Source organism: Pleurodeles waltl, chromosome 6 (genome assembly GCF_031143425.1).
Source record: "Pleurodeles waltl isolate 20211129_DDA chromosome 6, aPleWal1.hap1.20221129, whole genome shotgun sequence".
Classification (NCBI taxonomy): domain Eukaryota; kingdom Metazoa; phylum Chordata; class Amphibia; order Caudata; family Salamandridae; genus Pleurodeles; species Pleurodeles waltl.
The window spans coordinates 69906942-69931890 of record NC_090445.1 but is presented as its reverse complement, the minus strand read 5'-3'; the positions used below and the strand labels follow the sequence as shown (position 1 = coordinate 69931890).

The window sequence follows — 24949 nt, the reverse complement described above, 5'->3', positions numbered from 1 at the left end:
GGATAATACCTGGAGTGTCCAAATTTGGAGCTAGATTTATGTCTTTCAACAAATCTTTTAAATGCACGAACCATGGAATTCTATCCCGATATTCTAATGTAAGGCAATCTTTAATAATCTTTTGGGTAAATTGCGTCCCTTCTTTAGACCAGATGCCATGCCAAGCCAACAGCGCATTGGTATATATTAGATCTTGCACATAAGGGCAGCCCAGTTCCTTATGTACCATAAATGTGGAGGTGGTATTTGGCACTACAAGTAGTCTGCAAAAAAAAATTGTTCTCTAGCACTTGTAATGAATGGATCTCGGGCATTAAACCCCAAAGGGCAGATCGAAACTAATGCTCCTAGTTGATTTACTTTTGTAAATTTGCAACATTTCCCTAAGGGGTTTAGTACCAATTTTTTTTGAAAATCTAAAAACAGCCTCAGTTGTCCTAATGTACTTCATCTTGGTAATTTCTAGATGTTGTTTCCAATGACCCATATTAGAAAACTGTATACCCAGATATGTAAATCTATTCACCTCTTCACATTTATGGCCCTTAATAAAATAAGTTTTCTTCCTGGCCTTTCCCTGTCCACAAGTCATTACAACAGTTTTGCTCATATTCAACAACATATCTCTTTCCTCCATAAATTCCACAAAGCCCTCGATTAGCCGCTGCAACCCATTTGCAGTTCGTGACAGCAGTACTGCATCATCTGCATATAAAAGGACTGGGATAGGACATTTTCCTATTTTAGGGGTATCAATTTCTATATTTTTTAGGTGGGCATCTACTTCATTTACATAAAAGGGAAAATAGAAGGGGTGGCAAAACACAACCTTGATGTATTCCTCTCCCTATCCTAAAACCTGGGGTACACTCACCGTTTCTTCCATATCTCACCCGCGCTGTCAAGTGGTTACATAATTGCGCCAAGAAGCTAATTATATCTAAGGGCGCACCCATATCTGTTAAGACTTTCCACAGCTTTGCATGATTCACCAAATCAAAAGCGCTGCTAAGATCTGCAAAACAAAGGAACACATGACCCTTCCTTGCTATTGTATATTTGCTTATTATTAAGTTAAGGTTTATACATTGTTCCAGAGTACCAACCCCAGGTCTAAATCCCAATTGAGCCTCTGTGAGTATATGATTGTTGGTTGCCCATAACTCTAGTCTTTCTAGGAGTACTCTTCCCAGCAATTTAACAGAGGTATCTAAAAGGGAAATAGGTTGATAGCATTTGGGGTCACCTCTATCTCCCTTTTTACAAATAGGAACAATTATACTTTCAGTCCATGATGTTAAAATATATCCCTTTGTCACACTCAAAAAAACGTGGGTCAAAATAGGGCACCATAGATCGACGTGTGTCAAATAGGCATCTACTGCCACCCCGTCGGGGCCCGGTGCCTTCCCTTTCAAGCATCTTCCCATAGAAGATTTCACTTCCCCTAAACTAACTGGTTTCAAGAAGGGTGGCTTGATCTCAATTATCCCAGTATTCGATAAATGAATCGTCAGATTATCTGGGTTAAAAACTGAGCCAAAATTAGAAAGCCATTCCAATGATGGAACGTGTACAGTTATTTTGAGTACATCACTATTTTTTAGGAATGGTTGGTTAATTGTATTCCAAAATAGAGTACTATCTCTTAGTGTCGTTGCTTGCTCAAGATTAACCCATGCCCTGACTCTCAGTTGTACCTTCATGGTCTTTAGTACATGTTTGTAGCTAGAGCGTTTAATAATTACTTCTTCCCTATTTCTTGGTCGAGCCTGCAGGGCTTGTTTTAATTCCTGGCTTGCTAGTGAACAATTATGATCAAACCACCCCACTTTTTCTCTCTTTTTATTCCCAGATGTTCTCACTAGACTTCCTGCGATGGCGTTTCTAAGCTGGTTAAAAGATCCTAAAATCTCGTATGGACTTTGATTATATTCTGTACATGTGAAAATGTCTTGACTGTGTTGTGTCACAACTTTTATCACCACATCTATTTCATTTACCCCAGTCCATTTAATTACAATTCCATTTTCCCTTCTTATTCCTATATTCGTTGCTAATCGTTCACCTATGTTAAAGGGTTTAGCTAATCTCATAGTAAGTAACAAGGGGTGATGATTACTATAGATAGTTGGCTCAATCTTCAGGGATTCAACCATGTCTATATTACTCTTAGAAATTAATATATGGTCGATTAATGAAAAATGTCCTCTTCCTATAAACGTTGGAAGCTTCGTTCCTTTAAGCCCATCCTGTTCCGTCAATTCTAAATCATATCTAGATATTATTTCATTCAGTACAGTTCCATAATTATGATGCAAAAAGTGGGTTTGGGCGCTTCCCCCATCGTCTGTAAATCCACATGCCTTTCCTATAGAATTCTGGCATGTCCCGATATTAAAATCTCCAGCCCATATTATTATAAAACTAGAAGTTATATAATTTATAAAGATCTGTAGATCATCCTGGAGGGTCGATGCCACTCCTCTATTGGTGTCATCAAATTTAGTATTATAATAGTTATTAATACAATTCCTAAATTTCCATTTATCTGAAAATATAGAAACTGATAGTAAGGGGAATCAAGGGAGGATTTCACCAATATATACGGTACCAATGTTGAAATTAGTATTGCTAATCCTCCCTTTGCCCTACCACTAGCTGAGGCAGAAGCTGGTGTGGAGAATATGGCATATCCTTCAATAAAAAAGGATCCCGTATGCCACGTCTCTTGTAGGCAGATTATATGTGATGAACTTATTATGGTCTGCCATTCCTTCTCAATCATTTTTGTTTTTACTCCAGCTATATTCCACGACATGAGTATAATTGAGTCTCCTGCTAGGGACCTCCCATCTGACTCAACATCACCATTACAGCTTAAAGATTTTAATTTGGGCACTACAGTAATAGATTGTATTTTGTCAGGTAGCAAGATCCCTTTTCTACTCATGTCCTCCTGCTGTCCGTCCAAATTCTCCATGTTAGTCAAGGGGGCGAATCGATTGGAACACTCTAGTTTATTATGCCTATCTAAATTACTGGGTATATTCCTTGTAGCCTCTATGTCTTTTGTACCTGAGATATTCATCATTCTATAGAAATATCCTAGAGGAACAGCCATAATCTCCCTTCTCAAATTTTTACAAGTTCGATGTCTTATATCCAAGTCCACTAGTAGTTGACCCACAAAACGAGGATTACGGAAATTGACCACAATGCAATCTCCCTCTTCTTCCTCCAAATATCCCACTCAATCAACTCTCCTTGCATATAAAATTTAGCAAAATAGTATATCTGGTGTACATATATTCTCTGACATCCAGTGTACTACTTTGTTACGTAAATCTGGCCAGGTCTCAACGATGTTTGGTCCCAATTTGGGAACATTTTTAAGAATGATTGTGTATGGAGTAGCATCTGGCGGTAGTTGTAATACCTCTTTCACAGATCTATTTCTAATGGAGGACTGGCATCTATGATTTCTATCCGATTGCTCCATTTGATTAGTCATAGGTACTTTAGACTGGGGAATTTCTTCCTGTATGGGGTACCAGCATTCCATACTTCTTTTATTAGGATCTGCTTTCCCTGTCATTGCACTGTTCCTTATATCTACAGCCGCTTGACTCTCATTTGATATAGTATCACTACCAAGGGACAACATTTTCACTTTAGTTACTGAATTAACACTTACTTCTATCTTAGTTATGCATTCTTTTATCTCCTTGAATTCTAACAATACTTTTGACTCTATATGGTCTCACTTGCCATGCAATTTCTTGAGAAGAGTTTCCATACGTTTTTGTAAGGGACCATCGTTACCTGATGGTAGTACTACTGAATGACCCCCATGCATTTCATTAATTATTTTGCTGCCCTTAGGGGACTGTGGAGGTGGTAACATAACCTTATATTTGGTGATCTGACTACTTCTTTTTTTCTTGGATGGTGGAGGAATTTGGTCATCTGTACTGTTCGATGGATCGATTTCTTCTATTGTCTCTGTATGTAGTGAAGGACCTAAGGAAAATCTAGGATCCACCCCGGTAAATTTTTCCTTTGGGGATTTTAATTCAGTAATTAAACCTACAGCCTCAGTACTCACTTCAGTGATAGCCTCATGTAAGACATTTTTTGTTGCCACTAAACGTACTTCAACATTAATAATTTCTTCATTACTTTTCCCCATTGCATCTGTCAGATAATTGGTAATCATATTAGTGCTTCTCAGGGTTTTTGTGTTGATACCCTTCCCCATTTGATTTTGCTTTCTTTTCCCCATTATAAATATGGGGTTACTATATTAGATACTCTTTGCTAGTCACGGCAAAGTTTATGCAAATTTCTAAACCAGATATCAACAGGGTATCAATCAAATCAAAAAACATTTATAAAGTGTGCTACACAACCAGTGAGGGTCTCAAGGTGCTAGGGGAAGGGGGTTACTGCTGCTCGAAGAGCCAGGTTTTGAGCTGCCTCCGGAATGCAGGGTGGTCCTGGGTGGTCCTGAGGTTGGCGGGGAGGGAGTTCCATGTTTTGGCTGCCAGGTAGGAGAAGGATTTCCCACCTGCCGTGGTGCGGCGGATGCGAGGGACAGCGGCGAGTGCGAGGTTGGCGGAGCGAAGTTGACGGGTGGGCGTGTAGAAACTGAGGCGACGGTTGAGGTATTTGGGTCCCTTGTTGTGGAGGGCTTTGTGTGCGTGGGTGAGGAGTCGGAAGGTGATCCTTTTGTTGACGGGAAGCCAGTGCAGGTGTCTCAGGTGGGCAGAGATGTGGCTGTTGCGGGGTATGTCGAGGATGAGGCGAGCGGAGGCGTTTTGTATTCGCTGAAGCCGTTTCTGGAGGTTAGCGGTGGTTCCTGCGTATAGGGTGTTTCCGTAGTCCAGGCGGCTTGTGACGAGGGCGTAGGTCACAGTTTTTCTGGTGTCGGCAGGGATCCAGCGGAAGATCTTTCCGAGCATGCGGAGATTGAGGAAGCAGGAAGATGATACGGCGTTGACTTGTTTGGTCATGGTGAGAAGTGGGTCCAGGATGAATCCGAGGTTGCGTGCGTGGTCTGACGGGGTTGGTGCGGTGCCCAGCCTCCTCCGGGCTCTGACGGGCCCGCTCTTGGCCTGGTTTTCACCCGGGCGCCACCCGCGCGCGTCCCGCGAGGCGGGAGCGCTACAATGTTTTTAAAGAGGGCTCCTGCCCTGTGAGTGGCCCAGCAGCAGTGGCGATGATAGCGCGTCCCGCGAGGCGGGAGCGCTACAATGTTTTTAAAGAGGGCTCCTGCCCTGTGAGTAGCCCAGCAGCAGCGGCAATGATTAGCGCGTCCCGCGAGGCGGGAGCGCTACAATGTTTTTAAAGAGGGCTCCTGCCCTGTGAGTGGCCCAGCAGCAGCGCGAGGATTAGCACGTCCATTATATACAGGTATAGTTTCACATAAGCATGCAAGTTGGAGTGAAGGCAGGAGTGGGGTGGAGGGGGATGGGACTTAGGGTGATGGGTGACTCTCTAGCTGAGATGTTGGTTGAGGAGGAGTTCCCTCTACTGGTTCTTGAAGATCTGGAGGGAGGGGTTTGACCTTATGTGTACTGGGATGGAGTTCCAGATTTTAGGGGCGTTGCTTGTAAAGGAGCATGACCGGGTTTTTTCTTTATGGGCTTTGGGTGGGATGAGGAGAAAGGTGTTTGAGCTTCTTAGTATTCTTGTCTGTCCTGCCTTAATGAGTTTAGCAGCGAGGTATGCTGGTTTCCCAATGTGCAGGGCTTTGTGAGTTAGACAGGCAGTTCTAAAGTTGCAGCGAGCTGCGATTGGGAGCCATTTTACTCCTTTCAGGGCAGGGGAAATGTGGTCATATTTTTTAATTCCTGTAACCATTCTGGCCGCTGCATGGAGAGTGGATCTCATGGGTGCAAGCTGGACTTTAGCCGTGCCGGTGAGGATGGCGTTCCCGTAATCTAATCTGGAAAGCACCAGTGCTTGCGTGGCATTTTTTAGGTCATCTGGCGGTAGGAATGGCTTGATTTTGTTCAGCAGTTTCAGGCTGTAGAAAGCATTCTTCGCGTTATTCTTCATATGGTCCTGCATAGTCAAATTGGTGTCTGGAGTGATTCCTAGGGACTTGACAAGAGTTTGCTGGGGTAAGATTGCATTTGAGAGCGTCTATGGATTTAGCCATTCTTTCATCTGGGGAAGCTGCTTTGTCTTTCGATATGAGAAGAATTTCAGTCTTATCTTGGTTGAGTTTTAGGTGGTTGTAGGATAGCCAAAGTTGTACTTCTTTGAGAGGGCATTTAATCGGTGTACATCCTCTATTGAGGATATTTCCATATGAAGTTGGGTGTCATCTGCGTACAGATGGAAGGGCATGTTGGCTCGGTTAAGAATGGCATTAAGGGTATCCATGTAGATGTTGAAGATGGACAAGAGGACAGAGCCTTGCGGAACACCTCTGGTGATCGTAGTTGTGTCAGAGGTCATGTTACTTATTTTTATTTGTTGAGAGCGGTTCTGTAGAGAGGATGAGAACCAGCGTAGGACCACTCCTTCCACAACAATTCTTTTTTGGAGGGAGTCCAGTAGAAGCTTGTGTAGGAGAATGAGCAAGCAGCATCGGTCAGAATCAAGAGAATTGTGAAGGTAATCTACTGTTTAGAATAGCTCTTTCTGTGCTGCATCCTTTTCTAAATCCAGATTGAAGAGGGTTCAGATGGTTGTTGTTGTCTATCTGTTGGTTTAGCTGAGAGAGAACACACCTCTCTAGAGTTTTGGCGAGGAAGGGTAGATTGGAGACTGGTCTGAAATTGTTGAGGTCGTTCGGGTCTGCTACAGTTTTTTTTTTTTAGCACTGGCATGACTTGGCCGAGTTTGAGGCAGTCTGGTATCATGCGGGTCTGCAGGGAGCTGTTAATGATCTTGGTCCAGATGGGGTAAAGAGTCTGGTTTAGTTTTTTTGACAGGGAGGCTGAGAGGGGGTCTGCCAGGTGAGAGGATGGTTTGGATGTGGCCAATAATGCAGAGATGTCTGCCTCCAAGAGCGAGTTGAAGGTCTTCCAGCTTCGGGGAGTTGCCGTAGGTTCTTGGATAAGATGATATCTGTTGTTTATTTTTGGAGAGATAGATTGTAGGGAGTCCGTGGAAAGTGAACGGTGTTTATTATTATCCTTACTGGGAGGAAGAATCTCTGTGGTTGGCAGATTGTCAGTCTCTAGGGAGAGTTCAATCCTTGAGATTTTTTCGTTGAAGAAGTTAGCAAAGGTGTAAGTTAGTAGTTAGCCCCATTTCTGTAGATCACCAATTTATTTTCAGCAGATACTGTCCTATTAATCTCATGGGAAGGGAACTGCTATGCAAGTTGCAGTGCACCATCAGCTGCTCACCTGAAGGGGTATTCCTAGAAAGCAGGGAAAAATGAACTATTATTACAGGCATTCATGAGGTATGGCCCCCAGGGGACAGAACAGGGAATTCTCCCAAAGCTGCAGGACTTTGTTCCTAGTGAGGTCTGGGCACGAGAAGCAAATGATGTGGGACGGGTACTGGACTACCCCTGTTGAAGGTAAAATTACATCCCAGTGCACCGCTGCCACGAGTTCCACAATACAAAATTTCAAAGGAGGGCATAGCTCCAGTAACACAAGACCTACTGCGGCAAGGGGTACTGAGGGAAATACAGGACAACCCCTGCAATTCTACAACACAGGCGATCATCATAGTGCACAGACTTGTAGTATGTCATTTTGTACTTAAGACTCAATGGCCCTGACACATCTTTCTTGTGTGAGTTAGACCTATTGGCATTGTCATTTCATAACTGGACTTTTCTTGCAAGATAAATTGGTCAACCCTGCCTCATCATTTCATCTTTTCCTGTGATATAATTCCACAGGCCCAGCCTTTAACTAAAGCACTTCCATTTACCTTCTTCCTCTTATCTTAAAACATATACAATTATCATATAAACCTTTATAATAAACTTTTGCCATTAGAGTGTAATGCTCAAAACACCATAACAAAATCATCATTTGGGATGGATTGGCGGGTGAAAGGAAAGAGGGAGTCAGGAGTAAAAATGTAGAGGACAAGTGGCATAGTAATGGTGTCACATACTCTGGAGTAAGAAAGGAACATGGTAGACCTCAATTTCAGTAGAAAAATACAGCATTAATTAGGGTTGAGTGAGGTCCATAGGTCTCTGGGCCCCGGTGCCACTCACCTGTTACTCCATTGATAACTAAGCCTCAGGAGAGTGGCTGGGGCAGAAAAAGAGAAGCAAAGGGAATACAACAGACAAAAGGAAGAAAGAGAAGGGGTCGCAAAGAAAACAAGGAAAGAAAGTACAAGAAAATTAAAACACAACTAAGAGAAGAAATAGAGCAGACGTGTGAAACCAAAAAAAAAGGGACGGAAGCTAGCAAACAATAGATAGAGGACAAAATAATGAAAGAAGTGTGAAAAGAAAGAGAAAAATGAACATTAGAGAAAAAAATAGAGATGGTGAGAGAAACCAGCAGTGAAAGAACCAGCGCATGTACTTACTGACATATTTCCTACAGACACAGAATGGGAAAACCACTTTGAGTCTGACAAGTAACTTGTGGCTTCCACATACAGATGGGAAAAAGAGGGATTTAAAGTAAAACGTGATTTTACAGATAAAGATAAGAAAAACACCAGAGAAAGGAAGGAAGGAAGAAAGATCTACAAAAAAAATCTAAAAAAATAAAATAAAAAAGTGAAAGGACGCACACTGAGTCAAAGAAAAGAGCAAAGAAAATAGGCAAAGAAAAAAATTAAGGTAAGAGAAAAAAAATGTAAAAGAATGAACGCTTGAAGAAAAAAAGAGAGGAACGAAACAAGGAAAGGAATAACCATGTTTTGCGAGTTTGAAAGAGGAGGTAACAAGAGGAATAGGGAAATAAAAAATAAAAGGAGGAGGGGTAAAACTAAACAGTTGAAAGAGCGAAACTGTTAACATGTGGATTTTAAGAGCTGGAAAGAGAAATGTAGGGGAGAAAGACAATTTTGAAAGTAAACAGAGTATAGGAAAGAATGGAGTGAGATAAGGGAAACAGACCCTCCCAAATAAAGATGGTAGCTAAGAATAGATTTAATTGGGTCCCCCATGCCCTCAAACAGAAGTCAGTGTGGAACACCAGGGGGCACTGGAGAACAGCAGGAGGCACATTAGCGAGTTGTATGTGAAAAATAATACAGCAATATTGGGGTGCTTCAGATCAGGATTGGGGTATGGATAGAGCTGTGTCCCGGCCCAGTGCTGGAATAACAAAAAGGCAGATGGTGAGGAATGAGAAACTGAGCGCTGTGTAATTCCTGGCATTGGAATAATGGGGCACTGCAGGTTAGGGTTGAGGTGCACTGACTGAGTTGTATGTGGGCTGCAGTCCTAGAATGGTAACGGGCACCCAAGGTCAAAAGTGAGGTATGTTAATGGAGCTATGTGTGGAACCAGGTATTGGTGTGCCAGTGTTGCTGAGTGTTAGCCTGGAGGTGCCCTGGTGAAGCTGCAAGTGGCGCCAGCATGGGAGTGGAATTGCCTCTGAACCACAGAAGTGAGGAATCCAGAATGGCGGATGTGAGCCTTAGTACTGAGAAGAAATTTGCACTGAATGTTAGAATTGATGGATTCTGGTGGAGCTATGGTGGTTCCCATTAACAGTGGCGCTGGATGCTGAGGTGTACTGGCTGACCTGTGTTTTGCTCTTTTAGGTCCAGTATTGGCTTGGCAGCGGGACTGAATATTAGACTTGAGCTGCTGTAATGGAATTATTTATGAGCAGGGTCCCAGTATAGGAAAGGAAGTGACCTCACCGGGGCAGAACTCAGATGCACTGATGGAGGTGTGCCCGAGGTCCCAGTACTGAAGCAGCAAAGTGTACTGACTGCAAGTACGAGGTGCTCTGGCAGACAGCGCGTGTGAGGTTCCTGGCAGTGGCACGGCTGAGGGCTTGGAGCGTGGGAACTACTGTGCACTGATGGAGCCTCGCCGGAGGCCCCAGGATTGAAGAGGCTCAGTGTACTGACTGAAAGAACTGAGGTGCTCAGACAGATAGCGTGTGTGGGGTTCCTGGCACTGGCACGGCTGAGGGCTTGGAGTCTGTGAGCTGTGGTGCATCGATGGAGCTGCACCTGAGGTCCCAGTACTGGAGCAGAAGAGGGTACTGACTGCAAGAACTGAGGTGCTCTGGCAGACAATGTGTGTGGGGTTCTTGGCACTGGCACGACTGAGGGCTTGGAGTGTGTGAACTGAGGTGCACTGATTGAGCTGCAAGTGTGATCCTAGTAAGGATCAGAAGTGTGAACTATCTCTGAGAATTGTGGAGCCCTGGTACAGCTGGGTGCCTAGGGCATAAGCAATTACAAGTGATCTGCGGCCCTTGCTCTCAGCACACAGACATGCACACTTGGTAAAGAAAATCCAAGCCAAGGAACGGCGGGAGCCAGGCAGCTGAGAGAGGGTGCAGAGAGCCCACAAAGACCAAGGGGGTCATTCTGACCCTGGCGGTAATTACCGCCATGGCGGAGGTCGGCGGTAGCACCGCCAACAGGCTGGCGGTGCACCGCTGGGCATTCTGACCGCGGCGGTTCAGCTGCGGCCAGAAACGGAAAGTCGGCGGTGTCCCGCCGACTTTCCGCTGCCCTTGAGAATCCTCCATGGCGGCGGAGCCAATGTTTTGCTCCTATTTAAAATCATTGCATCACACTTCTGAAATAGAAAAATAGTGAATTTGTAATTCCTGATATATTCTGAAATATTTGTACTATTTATTTACAAGCTATTTAATATGTGTTAGAAACAAAAAAACGACATCCCACAGCCTTTTGTTTCACAAAGATTTTCAGAAAGATCACTTTACACATTTGTCTAACTGTAGTAAGAGGAAAAAGTTAAACATAATTTTTCAGGAAAAGAAAAGCAGCACTTAGTAAAAAGGCAAACTGACATTTGACCTCTGTTCTTGAACAGAGAGCAAACGTGTTTACATAAAACAAGATTTAAAGGCATCTTTATTGCTCATTGATTTTCTGAATTAACAGAATACCTGTTCCTTCTCAGCTCAGGTTCACTCACCAGAGGGTACAAGTAGGTCCTAAAAAAATAGCTCGACCTGATAAAATCTATCTCGCCATAGCAAGTGGGCCAGTAGATTTTTCGAGGCCTGTCTTTATTTGTGAAACCCTCCAGTGGATCTTTTTCATTAATTAAAAAAATACGAGCTATGTTTTATAAATTGGTGTTTGATTTCTTGAGAGTCATATTTCCATTTTCTTCAATGTTTTGGTGCTCTTGTTCATTTATTTATGTAAGCTTGCTTCCCATTTCCTCATAACTAGGAAGGCTATTAGCCTGGTTTTGAAGCGGGAAAGGCCAATATCTTCTATTATGGCACTGGTGAACGAGAGAGGTAAAACAGTTGCGACCCAGGCTGCACTGAACTGTTTTATATAAACGGCCTGAGAGTGCCAAGGCCCTCATGGGCATTGACACTCCCACAATTTAGGAGTGGGCAAAGTGAAACATCTGGAAAGGGACCTAACTAAAGAAGACCTCATGGAAGGTATTAAGGGCATGCCTGGGAATAAAAACGCCGAGCAACGATGGCCTACTATTGTAATGTTACCAGTTATAAGCGGAACTGCCCTTCTCCAAGAAACTACTGGAAGTCTTTAGAGAAGCTAAAGAACTAAGGGAACTCATGAGGTTCATAGATGAAGCACTTATAGTAACGTTTATCAGGATGGATCCTAGGAAGACTGCTTCCTATTGCTCATTGTCCATGATCAAGGTGGATGTTACGGTGTTGCCCTAACTATTAGCCAACAGATTGCAGGGAGTGATCAGAGCCTTAGTGCATCAGGATCAATGTGGTTTCATCCCAGCCAGAAGCCTCCCTCATAAACCTTTTACAGACTTACCAACTGCATCCACTCAGTCATACTGCGCTGTACTGGTGGCTACTGTTTGCTTTAACAATGGAGCCACGAGCCATTCATTTGTGTCAGGTCTTGGTCAGTGAGGCATTTGGGGGAGTAATGGAGAGCATGTAATCTCGTTATATGCCGACAATGTGTTGTGTACCTGCAGCAGCCAGAAACATCTGCGCTACGGTTGTTGGCTGAGTTGAGAAAGTTCTGGCTTGCATGTGAACTTTGAGAAGTCAATGGTGTTTCCCCTAGAGGCATTGGGGCGACAATCCAAGATGGGACTACGGTTGGCCCTGGACCGGTTCTGATACTTAGGGATACGGATGGCACATACAGCTGAAAAGCAGTATTACAATATGGGTAGGTGTAGGAAAGTACCATCTTGCGTGGCATGTTACCCACATATTTCACTGTATATATGTTGTTTTAGTGTATGTGTCACTGGGACCCTGACAGCCAGGGCCCCAGTGCTCAGAAGTGTGCCCTGTATGTGTTCCCTGTGTGATGGCTAACTGTCTCACTGAGGCTCTGCTAATCAGAACCTCAGTGGTTATGCTTTCTCTGCTTTCCAAATTGTCACTAGCAGGCTAGTGACCAATTTCACCAATTCACATTGGCATACTGGAACACCCTTATAATTCCCTAGTATATGGTACTGAGGTACCCAGTGTATTGGGGTTCCAGGAGACCCCTTTGGGCTGCAGCATTTCTTTTGCCACCCATAGGGAGCTCAGACAAATCTTACACAGGACTGCCACTGCAGCCTGAGTGAAATAAGGTCCACGTTATTTCACAGCCATTTACCACTGCACATAAGTAACTTATAAGTCACCTATATGTCTAACCTTCACCTGGTGAAGGTTGGGTGCAAAGTTACTTAGTGTGTGGGCACCCTGGCACTAGCCAAGGTGCCCCCACATTGTTCAGGGCAAATTTCTCGGACTTTGTGAGTGCGGGGACACCATTTCACGCGTGCACTATACATAGGTCACTACCTATGTATAGCATCACAATGGTAACTCCGAACATGGCCATGTAACATGTCTAAGATCATGGCATTGGGGAGACAATTCCATGATCCCCCGGGTCTCTAGCACAGAACCTGGGTACTGCCAAACTGCCTTTCCTGGGGTTTCACTGCAGCTGCTGCTGCTGCCAACCCCTCAGACAGGTTTCTGCCCCCCTGGGGTCCAGGCAGCCCTGGCCCAGGAAGGCAGAACAAAGAATTTCCTCTGAGAGAGGGTGTCACACACTCTCCCTTTGGAAATAGGTGTGATGGCTGGGGAGGAGTAGCCTCCCCCAGCCTCTGGAAATGCTTTCATGGGCACAGATACTGCCCATCTCTGCGCAAGCCAGTCTACACTGGTTCAGGGATCCCCCGGCCCTGCTCTGGCACGAAACTGGACAAAGGAAAGGGGAGTGACCACTCCCCTGACCTGCACCTCCTAGGGGAGGTTCCCAGAGCTCTTCTAGTATGCCCCAGACCTCCGCCATCTTGGAAACAGAGGTGTTGCTGGCACACTGGACTGCTCTGAGTGGCCAGTGCCATCAGGTGACGTCAGAGACTCCTTCTGATAGGCTCTTACCTTTCTTACTAGCCTATCCTCCTTCCTAGGTAGCCAAACCTCCTTTTCTGGCTCTTTAGGGTCTCTGCTTTGGGGAATTCTTCAGATACCGAATGCAAGAGCTCACCAGAGTTCCTCTGCATCTCCCTCTTCACCTTCTGCCAAAGGATCGACTGCTGACTGCTCAGGACGCCTGCAAAACCGCAACAAAGTAGCAAAGACGACTACTGCAACCTTGTATCGCTTCATCCTGCCGGCTTTCTCACCTGTTTCCTGGTGGTGCATGCTCTGGGGGTAGCCTGCCTCCTTCTTGCACCAGGAGCTCTGAGGAAATCTCCCGTGGGTCGACGGAATCTTCCCCCTGCAACCGCAGGCAACAAAAGACTGCATCACCGGTCCTCTGGGTCCCCTCTCAGCACGACAAGCGTGGTCCCAGGAACTCAGCAACTCTGTCCAAGTGACTCCCACAGTCCAGTGACTCTTCAGTCCAAGTTTGGTGGAGTTAAGTCCTTGCCTTCCCACGCTAGACTGCATTGCTGGGTACCGCGTGATTTGCAGCTGCTCCGGCTCCTGTGCACTCTTCCAGGATTTCCTTCGTGCACAGCCACGCCTGGGACCCTGACACTCTAACCTGCAGTGCACAACCTTCTGAGTTGTCCTCCGGCGTCGTGGGACTCCCTTTTGTGACTTCGGGTGGACTCCGGTTCACTCCTCTTGTAAGTGCCTGTTCCGGTACTCCTGCGGGTGCTGCCTGCTTCTGTGAGGGCTCCGTGACTTGCTGGGCGCCCCCTCTGTCTCCTCATCCAAGTGGCGACATCCTGGTCCCTCCTGGGCCACAGTACCATCCAAAAACCGTAACCGCGACCCTTGCAGCTAGCAAGGCTTGTTTGCAGTCTTTCTGCGTGGGAACACCCCTGCAAGCTTCTTCACGACGTGAGACATCCATCCTCCAAAGGGGAAGTTCCTAGTCCTCTTCGTTCTTGCAAAACACTAAGCTTCTTCCATCCGGTGGCAGCTTCCTTGCACACTCAGCTGGCATTTTCTAGGCTCCTGCCCACTCTCGACACTGTCGCAACTCTTGGACTTGGTCCCCTTGTCTTACAGGTACTCAGGTCCGGAAATCCACTGTTGTTGCATTGCTGGTATTGGTTTTCCTTGCAGAATCCCCCTATCACGACTTCTGTGCTCTCTGGGGGTTGTAGGTGCACATTACACCTACCTTACAGGGTCTTGGGGTGGGCTATTTTTCTAACCCTCACTGTTTTCTTACAGTCCCAGCGACCCTCTACAAGCTCACATAGGTTTGGGGTCCATTCGTGGTTCGCATTCCACTTTTGGAGTATATGGTTTGTGTTGCCCCTATACCTATGTGCTCCTATTGCAATCTATTGTAACTTTACACTGCTTGCATTACTTCCTTTTGCTGTTACTGCATATTTTTGGTATTGTGTACATATATCTTGTGTATATTTGGCATCCTCATACTGAGGGTACTCACTGAGATACTTTTGGCATATTGTCATAAAAATAAAGTACCTTTATTTTTAGTATATCTGTGTATTGTGTTTTCTTATGATATTGTGCATATGACACCAGTGGTATAGTAGGAGCTTTGCATGTCTCCTAGTTCAGCCTAAGCTGCTCTGCTACAGCTACCTTCTATCAGCCTAAGCTGCTAGAAACACCTCTTCTACACAAATAAGGGATAACTGGACCTGGTACATAGTGTAAGTACCCCTTGGTACCCACTACAATCCAGGCCAGCCTCCTACAGTAGGGTGCTGGATGGTCTGCAGGCCTCCGTTACCTCCTGGAACTAACTGCTATTGTTAGTTAGGTCAGGACTGTGATTGCAAAAATGACAGTGCTACCCCTCTTCCTCTATGTTCTTCAAAATACTCAGTGCCCAATAGAGAGGGGCACATTTAAATGGCTCGACAGCTTGTTCATCGGCTCATTATGGGTGGGGAGGAGAAGTCAAGTTTGCTTGGTCATCCTGACTCTGTCTCCTTGAATTGGAGTTGTATTATCTAGCAGCCCAGACTCAGTCCAACCTCAGCATGCAGCTCAATGGTGTGCTCAAGGTAACAGCTAGGAAAAATGGCTTCTTGCGGAGTCCTGGAAGTACAAGACCCGCTGACAAGTTCAGTGGCCGGATGATGAAAGGCCAAGATATGCCCGTATTTGATTTGATGGGAGCTTGTCATTAAAAGTCATATGCAGACCAACTTTTCCTCTTTTATCCAACCAGCTACCATTTTGGTGGCCTGTATGTGTCTGTGGGGGCTTGGAAGGAGGGTGGGTGTACTACATTGGGAGACTTGTATCCAGGAGATGACTGTAGCCTGTTCTGGCATGCTCAGGGAAGCTTTGGGGTCGGTCTGGAGGAGTTTTTGCACACACACTCTCCTCCTGCTTGATATGGGATTCACCAGGTGTCTTCTATCCCGCCTAAATGAGACCTTAAAACTGGATAGATTTTGGGTAGAAATACCCACAAGATCAAATTTGGACAGAGACCTCTCAGAGCCACTAATGGAAAGACAATGGAAAAGAAGATGTGAAATGGAGGGCAAGGTGTCTGACAACGGTCATTACAAACCAGCTCATTACTGTGAGTTGCACCGTACATATCTGTCACCCATACGACTAAGTGAAATTTACCTGAGCAGATCGGATGGGCGCCCTCTTTTGTAGTATGAGGCGCTGACTTTCTGCATATAACCTGGAGCTGCGCCAATGTACTACCATGCTAGAGAAATGTATCTCAGTGGTCAGTAGAGGTGGCGGGTATTCAACTAAAGGGTACAACACTGTCTCTTGAGTATTACTCCATGTCCCCAAAACAGTAGGATGCAATGCAGGTTTGCGCTCTTGGGGTTAGTCCTGGTGAAGAGAATGGTGGCCATTCGATGGTTGTTGTTCTGTACTGGCATGGAGCAGGGATATGGCGGAGTGGGCCCTGGCAGGGGAGAGGTGCATGAGAGAAGTCTGAAGTGTTGATAAAGTGGAAGATGACTGTTTAATGGGGGAGATGTTGCAGCACCCCTGAGGATGCAGCACCTATTGTTAAGAACACATGTGGCTTGCCCATCAGGGCTGCCACACAGAGGGCTACATTTATGGCCTGGTTTGGGTTTCTCTAACACCACGCAACATGGTGCAAGAGAGACGCAAACCTTAAGTGAGATTTATGAAGCCATACAAGGCCCCCTTGCATGACCCTGCGTGGCATCATAAATCTTGAGGTACCCCTTCCTTCACAGAAACAACCCTGCATGCAACGCAGGCACCACAGTGCCAGGGTGCCTGCGTTGGTGCTAGGCAGCCAAAAGGGCGCTAGTGGAGGGGGAAAGGACAGGAATGCGCCGTACTGGATAAAAACAGTGTATTCCTGCCCTTTCCCTGTGAAGCAGAGCAGTGCAGCAAGATGACTTGCTGTGCTGCACCACAAAGCCCATAAATCTGGACCTTATTGCGCAGATGTGTTTGTCATCTGTGCATCGGGTCAGACATGATGCTACTGACAACATGATTAGCAATTTGTAAGGGCACACACTGTTCTGTGATACTGTTGCTCCTTTCCGATTCTTACATAGTCATAAAGGCCCACATTTATGGGCTTTTGAGGCACAGCAGCGCAGCAAGTCACCTTGTTGTACTGCCCTGCGACGAAAGGAAAGGGCAGGAAGGCAACTTATCTATGGTATATTGTGGATTTATTTCCTACTGCACTGGCACAGTTTTGGCAGCCTTTCGCCAACGCAGACACCCTTGCATCATGGTGCAAGCGTGCCTGTGTTGCATGCAGGATTGTTTTTATGCAGGAAGGTTCCCCTTCCTGCACAAAAACATTCTCAGGGCGCTTTTGCAAAATGCAGAACACATAGAAATAGAAAAAAACAAGGAGAAATAAAGATATTTTTCCTCACTGAGTCTCCCCTGGGAGGCGTAAGGTTTTGGTGCATCCCTCTTGTAAATCTGGGGATGCGTCAAAATCCATGGGTGTTGTGTGGGAACACCCACAGCAAAGACCATTGAATGTCTCTCTTGTCTAGACTAAGGCGACGCAGCGAGTTGTGCTCCCTTGCCTTACTCCATATTGATGAGGCAATTCAAAGCCACGCGAAGTGGCTTTGCATGGCCTCATAGATACGAGTTCAAGGTTTGTGCTGCGGTTGCATCATAAAAAGTGGCGCAACTGCAGCGTAAGAAGCTCATAAATATGCCTTGAAGTGTGGGTTGAGGGAGGGAGCAGGTGGTGGGCGATTTCTGTGGCACAAGGGGTGCCCCATATGCCACAAATGTATTGCAAGGTAAGCTATAAAAATGGCTGTTTCACTATGTATCATGAGTGGGCATCCCTCGTGTGTCCTGATTGTAATGATGGATAATTCTAAAATAAAAATAAAAAAGTGTGACACAAATGTTTGCCACTGAGATTAAGTAAGACATAGTCATACAAAAAAAGTCACAACCTGCACCCCCAATCAAAAGCAAGCCTAAGTAAACACAGGGCACCACAAGTCTAAACTTGGGCTAAGCAACGATGCATGCATTGCATTCAACCTACACAACAACTAACATTACAATACAGACAAACAACAGCAATAAACCTAGATACTCACAGAGCCTGACTCAGTGCAGGTTAATAAATTTCAACTATGCCTTTACAGCTTGGGGTCAAATAATGTAAATATTGTAATAAATTATATTATCACTATTTATAATTATAGACTTAATGATAATATTCCCTTTGTGAGATACTTAAGAAGAATTTTACGAGACAAAAAAAAAATATTTGGGGTTTTAGTCTTTTTTTTCCTTAGATTAGTAATGGCCCAGCAGCTTCCCCAAGAAAAATGTATTGCAAAACAAGCATTTACCAGCCAAAGGGTTGGCAGCCAATGTCAGGTCTACTGGCTTTGCCAGTGCTTCTTTAAGGCAGGTCTTTGCACTGCAGGTGCCCTGAGACAGAGGCTGTTTGCCATATAGCGCCAAGTGATTCGAAATCAATAACAGTAAAGTTGTCCCTCTTTACTCTATGGGTGATACACACACAAAGCGATTTTCATGTGTCAGTATGATTTACACCCACAAATGCCTGGGTATCTGAGTCCAGGGTACCAAAATCGTTTGCCCCACACAACACAATATTGTATAATATTGTGCATGAGTAAATCCTACTCAAGCCCTGGGCAGCAGGGGCTTCCAGGACGGATTTCTTTGGTAAATATAGGAAATTTGTGGGTTTTCTCAAACCCTCTCTTACCACTTCCTTGCACAGAAATGGTGTGGTATTTAAATGCTTTCATTCACTTCTTACGAAAGCAGTGTAGTGTCTTGCTGGACACGTTCTAGTGTTCCACCAGCCACTCGGCTGAGGACTGGCTTTACACACACACTCCACACCCATCTAACACAGGCGTCACCAGTCAGGTGACCCTGCCAATAAAAAGGGCTGGACACACGTGCCCGAAGGCAGTTAACAGATTACTACCACTGAGTCACATCATTTCAGTAGCATGAGGGCCTAGGGCCCCCAACACTACAATGGCAATGAGTGGGTCTTACCCCACGTGCATGCCACCTAGCGCTTAGCTGTTTCTTGTAGGAGGTAGAATATGCAGAGCATAAGGCGCACCTACTAAACAAAAGGGAAGCACCTCCCTGCCATGAGAAAAAAAAGGAGAAGAGACCGTCCATCAGCGACGGTCCAAAGCCACAGCCATGAGGCCCCACGACCAGCGTGACACAGGGGCAGTAAGAACTGAGAGTGGCCTGAGTCCTTGAGAGGTGAGGCAGGACCCTGAAAAGAAGCTTGGCACAGAGCGTCTCACTGCCAACCCTGAACAGAGCTGCACCAGTGGTGCCTATACGGCTGTGCGAGCTAACACCCAGCGCCTGCCCAGCAATCAAGGTACCCCTCACTTGTAGCGCCGGTGTCCGCAGGGAGAAGGACATACAGCGCGAAAAAGCTGCGAGGGCCCATCCCTCCCCCACAGCACTGCCAGGACGGCTGTGGTCACCGCTAACATGATGGTGCTAATGCGCACCGAAGCGCAAAGTGCCTCCGCCCGCCCCCTCCCCGTCTCAGCAATATGGCCCGCAGAATCAGGTAAAGCTGCCGAGACGAAGGATGCGCGATCGTGCTGTTGCGCACCGAAAGAAGAATAAAGTGCCCAGGACCGCCCCCCCGCCACCTTCCCAGCAATGATGCGAGACAGGCCTGGGATGTCCACAACACGGCCTACAGCATGGATGGAAGGCACAAAAGTGCTGCCACGCACCAAAAGAACCAAGGAAGTGCCTAAAGGGCTCCCGCCCTGCCTCCCCCCCAACCCTCCCCCCCCGAGCATCGTGCAATTTGTCTGCCTCTTCCCACAAGGCTGTTTTTTGTTTGGAAGAAAAAAAAAAAAAAGTAGAACAGAAGAAACAAAGAGAAGAAATAAATAAAGAAAACAGCAGTTACTTGCAGCTCCGGACACAAACAGAAGCCCCCACCAGCCTGACAAACTCCTCCCTGGCAGCATGGCTCCTCACCACCATCTGTTTGGACAAACGAGGCCCGATAGCAGGAAAGACTGTCTCTCAAGCTGAAATGAAGCACCCCAGTGGCATCTACTGGCCAAAGAAAGGTACTGCATCCTGTTTCTATTTTAAAGGGAAAGCAAGCATCGTTAAAGGCAGATTCATGGCAGCACCCCCAGAGAGTGACTGCGCAAGACCAGCAGCGCGCCCACGGGTAGAAACGGCACAGAAGACGGAGAGCGAAGTGTGCAACCACTGCACAGCGGAGAAGACTGCAGCTGTTCCAGCCAAGCTGCAACAGTAAGAAATAGACACAGGTGCCACGTGAGGCACGAGGAGAGCGTGCATGGACTGCGCAGCCCCTGGCGGCCATCAGTCGTCACTCCCGAAAAAACACCACATGCCCCAGCAGTGATGGACATCACCGTAAGATAGGAGAGGGACATGCCAGGCATCAGCAACAGATGCCCAGAAGGAAAAGAGACAATGTCAGAGGTGCACAGAGAGCTACGCCACCGAAGCTAGCAACACGGGCAGTAGCCCGAGAAGATGGACAGGGCCCCGTGAGTGTGACAGAACACCAGGGAGAAGAGGCCGTGCCAGCCGGCCTTACCACGACACAAGATGGCCACTGTTGGCCCATCACACAGCAGGTCGAGAGAAGCGACTAACCCTGCAAAGCACGCCCAGGTTCAAGCAGGACCTAGTGCCGCAACAGCGCTGCCTTGAGGCTTAAGCACAGCCCTCCAGTGAAGAGGAGGTGGGATAGGAAGTGACCCGCTGTCACTGCCCTGCAACGGGCCAGAGACTGATCAAGGAGTGTCCTCCCCCACACTGCCTCAAGTCGGAGTTGGCAGTAACTCGCAAGAGGAGAATCGCACACCCGAGTGGCACAATGCCACCACTGCAACATTGAGAAGATCTGTCAGAGAGCCTACAGCAGCCCAGAGATGGCCCACAGGCAGCCCAGCACAGTCCACGCAGGTGCTGTGGCAGTCCATTGAAGGGGCCTCAAGGAAGTTCCAGAGTGAAGAATCCACAAATGAGATGGTCTGGAAGCTGCTACACCAACAAAGTGTCAGGATGCGCCAAGGCTTCAGAGGAGGACTTTACACCATCATATATGTCTTCAGTCTTCGAAGGATTGGCCTTCATGAAGCCAGGATGTCTCAAGAAGTATACTTGGAGCGGACTCCATCAATTGTCTAGATGCACCCAATTCGAACAAAGTGAACTGTAAACACCACCAGCCTCGCCACGAGTGCCCATACGACTGAACCACAGTGCATGAGTAGACACTTAACCAACCATCTGACTGTCACAGAGTCCGGACTCCATCCACACAGTGTTCGTGCCCAGCCGTACCTGGTCAAATTATGGACTTATGCGGAGGTGTGTGGGTGCTCCCAGCTGCACCTGTCCACTGCAATACTGCAGTCTGCCTTTTCAAGGTTGAGAGACTGATGGTGGTGTTTTGTTATTGTGTTTTCTTTTACAAGTTGGACTTTGTTTTGTTCCTCAAAGTTTGGAAGAAATTTAGTGTCCTGCTGGACACGTTCTAGTGTTCCACCAGCCAGCCACTCGGCTGAGGGCTGACTTTACACACACACCCCACACCCATCCAACACAGGTGTCACCAGTCAGGAGACCCTGCTAATAAAAAGGGCCGGGCACACGTGCCCAAGGGCAATTAACAGAACACTACCACTGTGTCTGTGTCACATCATTTCAGTAGCATGAGGACCTAGGGCCCCCAACACTACAAGCAGGACTAGACCCAAAACTAAGGTGTAAAAAAAGAAGCAAACTTTTCTAAAATTAGTGTATTGTAAGAGTTTAAATATTTTCCACAATAATTTCCTGTGGATGGCTGGTGACGACGGAATTCACAAGGATTGCTGGAAGTAGACCTGGAAACTTGTGACTGGTACTGATTCCTAGGAATACTTCTGAAAATGTTTGTGGATTGGCAAAACTAGTAAATCTGCGACCACTCTGTGTTTGCAGCTTTAAGAATGTTTTTTTTCATTAGTGGGCACTAGGAATCTGACTGGACTGCTCATTGTGTGACTGCACCTAATACATAAATCTGTCCTCATCACCAGGTCACAGGATCTAATGCCACCAAGGCGGATCCTAATGTTTCAGCTTCAAAATAACTGATGTAACCTGCAGGCCGCAGATTAAAATCCACGTCCGTGGTTTAAAGCGACCGCTTCCGGGATGTTATAAAGCGCCCTAACACCCCGAGATTTATTGGCGTTAGTGCGTATTGTCCTGTAAAGGCATTTATGCTTTAAGAACATAAAATAAGGCGCAATAGAGAGAGGAAGGTTTTGCACCGAGTGGGCTTAGAAACAAATTAAACTGACTGCGGTAATTCAGTTGGGTGCCGAACAGCCTTTGCTCGATATAAAAGCATACTTTTGTTAGGTTAAAGTGAAAGTTAAGAACCAGACTCGGAGTCGGCTCAACCATCCTGTGATTCCGAGCAAATCACCGAATCTCCGCGCTTATAAAATAACGAACGTGACTTTATGTAATTTAACTGGTGCTCATGTAAAGCGCTTTAATACCTTCGGCTCGAGTTCGCGCTATTAAAAAAATGCAAAAAAAAACGCTATAGGGGTTTGTTTCAGGCTAAGCAGAATCACCGAAATTCAGGGAAAGTTGACCACGTCCATTAGGACGCGAACAGCTACTGCCGCCAAGAGCCAGTTATGAGAACTGCACCCAAATGTGGGGCGGGCAATCAGGCCACGTCTGCTTGTTTCCTGCCTGATAGTGTTAGCGATGCAGTCTTATCCTGCGCATACTGGCCTTGCAGCGCTATACAGCAACCGGCGCTACTGTTCTCCACGCTCAATAACACTCGTTCTATCGACAGAAAAATAATGATCCTGCCCGCTCGGGTCGCCAGCTGCAGGCGCATTAAACTGCCGATCTACCTTGCCAGCGCACACAGTTCTCGCGTGTCTGCAGGGTGAGAAGTTACTTACCAGGTGATGGGCCAGACATTTGGGGTGAGGTCAATACTGGAGGGGGGCAGCAGCAGTCACCTTCTCCTATCACCCGTTTCTGCCCATGGCACCTTCGGCTTCCTTCGGAAAAGAAAGCTGAACAGTGAAAGTGAAAGTACATGTCCAGCCTATAAAACAGGTTTGGCGAGAGGAGGGGAGCGGAGGGAGGAGTCAAAAGCGAGGCAGCCTGGGCTTGAGATATGCTTGTCGCAGGGAACGCCGTACCAAGTCTGCGCTGTTTCTTTTATGTTTAAAGGGTGGCGGACAGATATACCTCACGATATCTGGGAGTACAGGCAGGATTTCTAATTGCAAGCGCACTGTTACCTCCTAGGGGCATCCTGGCCCCTTGTCCCCTTGAACAATTGGCTTTTAGTGGTAGCCATGGCGAGCAGTCACAGGCTTCTCAGGGAGGTAGTGTGTGGGGTTACTGGTCTCAGAGCCCAACATTGACAGTTTCGCAGTAGCTAAATCAACCTCGTGCTTTGCTTGCTAGGAAGAAAGGTACTTTAATACACACTAGAACAGAACCCTATACAGAGTATAGGCAAAGCACAAGTTAATGTCCTAGAGGGGTGTTAGGTAGGGCTGCGGCTCTATTCTATTTATTTATTTAATGCGTTTTTATATAGCGCGGACTTTACCCGAAGGTGTCAGAGCGCTTCACAATAGGCAAAGTAAAGATACAAGAGGAGAAAAATTACAAGTGAGTCTGTTACAAAAACAGGCGTTACATTACAAGAGGCAATCGTGATAATTGTGCACGTATCAAGAGCAAAAAATAAACGAGGTAGCAAACGATACGTTATGAGAGGAAAAAGTGACGTGTGCAGGTTACAAGAGTAAATAAAGTACGAATAGAGGTAAAAAAAGTTGCAATCAATGGTAGACACTCAAAACACTAAAACAATAGTTACATTACATGAGGCAGTGGTGGCCGTTGTGCATGTATCAAAAGCAAACAAGATATAAGAGGTAGCAAATGATACGTTGAAAAGGAAAGGTGCAGTGTGCATGTTACAAACGAGTACAAGATACAGGTAGAGGTAAAATACTGCACTAAATGGCAGACACTCAAAACACAAAAACACCCTGGGAAGGCACTTCTATAGGCATGGAGAACAGAATATCCTATAATGGAAGGACTTCCTTCTGAAAACAGAGGGCTTGAATTAACTTTGGAAGTGTCTTTGAAGGAGGAGAGCTTTGAGGTCAGTTTTGAAGGCCTGGGAAGAGGTGGTGGTCCGAAGCTGAGGCGGAAGTGAGTTCCAGATTCTCACCGCGTTGCCTGAAAAGGATTGGGCCATCAATCTTTCCTTCTTGAAAATGGGAGGTTCAAGCAATAACTTTTCTGCATTACGTGATGTTCTGGAGCCCCCAGAGAGTTTCAGTTTATTCACCAGGTAGCGAGGGGAGGAGGAGTGCAAGGCTTTGTGGGTGATACATGCAGTTTTGTAGATAGATCTTGCCTCTATGGGAAGCCAACGGAGGGTGGATAAAATGGGTGTGATGTGGTCGCTTCTTTTGGCCCCATATATGAAACGAGCTGCTGAATGGAGAATAGACTTCAGGGGGGAAAGGTGGGATTTGGGAAGGCCAGTAAGAAGAGAGTTGCAGTAGTCCAATCTGGAGAGAACCAGCGCTTGGACCAGGGTTTTAAGGTCGTACTCCGGGAAGAAGCGACGAATCCCCCAAAGAAGGCGCAGTTGGTGTCGAGCAGACTTTGCAATGGAGTTAATGTGGGAGAGTAGATTAAGTTTTTTGTCGAGAATGACACCAAGGGATTTTGCGCTCTCGACAATGATGGGCTTATTGTTCATTAGATTGATCTGATCCATCCATGTTTGCACTGGGGGATGAGAAAGGGAGGAGGAAAGGAGGAGGAATTCTGTTTTGGAG

General features: G+C 46.3%; 1 protein-coding gene across 3 annotated transcripts in view; it reads right to left on the bottom strand.

Annotated features, from left to right (window-relative positions):
• Positions 1-23166, bottom strand: part of LOC138299207 (butyrophilin subfamily 1 member A1-like) — a 107726-nt gene extending 84560 nt beyond the window's left edge. Inside the window, exon 1 of one of the 3 annotated variants that reach the window (XM_069237325.1) lies at positions 23030-23166. The gene's annotated coding sequence lies outside the window, so the exon portion shown is untranslated. Of the gene's footprint in view, positions 1-19971; positions 20045-23029 lie in introns of those variants that run through there. The other 2 variants (XM_069237326.1, XM_069237328.1) reach the window with 2 other exon arrangements.
• Positions 23167-24949: the final 1783 nt, after the last annotated feature.